Here is a 1953-nt window from a genome sequence, read left to right on the forward strand (position 1 = left end):
ATATATATATATATATATATATATATATATATACACACACACAAACAACTGTCAAAGTATAAAATACGTCTTAAGTTTATGTGCTAACGTGTTTGTGCTTGTGTATAACTTGTTCGTGTGTGAATCTTGGTTTATAAGTAGGTAAACAGGTAGGTATGTGGGTAGGTAGACAGATAGGCAGAGAGACAGATAGATAGACAGAGTGACAGATAGATAGATAGGCAGAGAGACAGACAGACAGATAGATAGATAGATAGATAGATAGGCAGAGAGACAGATAGATAGATAGATAGATAGATAGGCAGAGAGACAGATAGATAGATAGAAAGATAGATAGATAAATAGGCAGAGAGACAGATAGTTAGATAGGCAGTGATAGACAAACAGATAGATAGATAGATAGGCAGGCAGAGAGAGAGACAGATAGATAGATAAGCAGAGAGACAGACAGACAGACAGATAGATAGGCAGAGAGACAGACAGACAGATAGATAGATAGTATAACTAAGTTTATGTCTTGGGAGAGTCATTATGCCAATAATGTTATTAGTGTAATATGGCGGTGAAATGCTAAGCGGAATTTCGTCTGTCTTTATGTTCTGTGTTCAAATTCAGCCGAGATTGACTTCGCCTTTCATCCTTTCGAGGTCGATAAATTAAGTACCAGTTACGTACTAAAGTCGATCTAATCGACTGGCCCCCTCCCCCAAAATTTCAGGCCTCGTGCCTGGAATATAAAAGAATATTATTGGTGTAATGACTGCCCCTAGAAACACAAAGTTTGTTTCAACACACGAGTTCATATCAAAAGTTTTGGAAACCAAATACAAAAACGAACTCAACTCACTTTTCTGAACACAATCTATGGTAAAGATGTTCCTGTTGGTGGTTGGTAATTACTTCTCCAGTATGTCCCCAACAACCGTTGTGTTTCGTTGTTTTTCTTTTTCACTTCCTCTTCTTCTTCTTCAACCTCTATTACAACGATGATGGAGATGATGACGGACGACGGTAAGTTGTGAGTATTAATTAATTAAAAAAAATAAGAAATAACGATAATTAGTGAAGCGTTAATGACTGATCAAACCAGGAGCTTCTTTCTTCACTCTGGCACTTCGGACATTTGAAACAGTCGGCCGCCATTTTGAACAGGTAAAAAATATCAATAATTAAATAAGTATAAATATATAAATATCAAGGTAGATCGTAACAGGTAGACATGCGGACAGTCAGGCAAACAGATTGATTATACACGCGAGAGGAAATGAGAAATAAAAATAACAATAGATTTTAAGGTGGTGGTAGTGTTGTGTGACTTTCTAAGGGAAGGCGAACATTTTTTTCCCACATTCACCTGTCGTGCAACAACAGCACCATCACCACCACTACTACTACCACCAAGACCACCACCACTACAACTCTTATCCGTCATTGTGTTGTCCCGTGTCGGTCCTGGTTAAATAAACTTTATAATCAAAGAGTGTTCCAACCGAGGCCATTCCTCCCGCTTTTCAAAGACAACAACGTATGATTTGAAGGATGTTCAGCTGTTATTTCTACACCGTTGAGCCACTACCTAAAGACACCCACGCTGGAGCAATATTTTAAAATTGTAAGGCGGCGAGCTGGCAGAAACGTTAGCACACCGGGCGAAATACTTAGCGATATTTCGTCTGTCTTTACGATCTGAGTTCAAATTCCTCCGAGGTCGACTTTGCCTTTCATCCTTTCGGAGTCGATAAATTGCGTACCGGGGTCGATCTAATTGACTGGCCCCTCCCACAAAAATTTAGGGCCTTGTGCCTAGAGAAGAAAAGAATATTTTGAAATTGTTGAAAACTCGAAATTTCACGAGTCCTTCCTTATTTAAGAAGTCAAGGGTCATTTTAAGGAGATTATTTAGGGTGTTATTTCTATTTCAGGAGATTTAAGTGTTATTTCTGCCACGTAGAG

The 1953-nt window shown here is 38.6% G+C and overlaps 1 protein-coding gene across 1 annotated transcript in view; it reads right to left on the reverse strand.

Moving 5' to 3' along the window:
* The window catches only part of LOC106868300 (serine/arginine repetitive matrix protein 2), a 24595-nt gene extending 22917 nt beyond the window's left edge, over positions 1-1678 (reverse strand). The window contains exon 1 of the mRNA XM_014913488.2: positions 848-1678. The gene's annotated coding sequence lies outside the window, so the exon portion shown is untranslated. The remainder of the gene's footprint in view (positions 1-847) is intronic.
* Between the last annotated feature and the right edge of the window lie 275 nt (positions 1679-1953).

This window comes from Octopus bimaculoides, chromosome 29, assembly GCF_001194135.2.
Source record: "Octopus bimaculoides isolate UCB-OBI-ISO-001 chromosome 29, ASM119413v2, whole genome shotgun sequence".
NCBI lineage: Eukaryota > Metazoa > Mollusca > Cephalopoda > Octopoda > Octopodidae > Octopus > Octopus bimaculoides.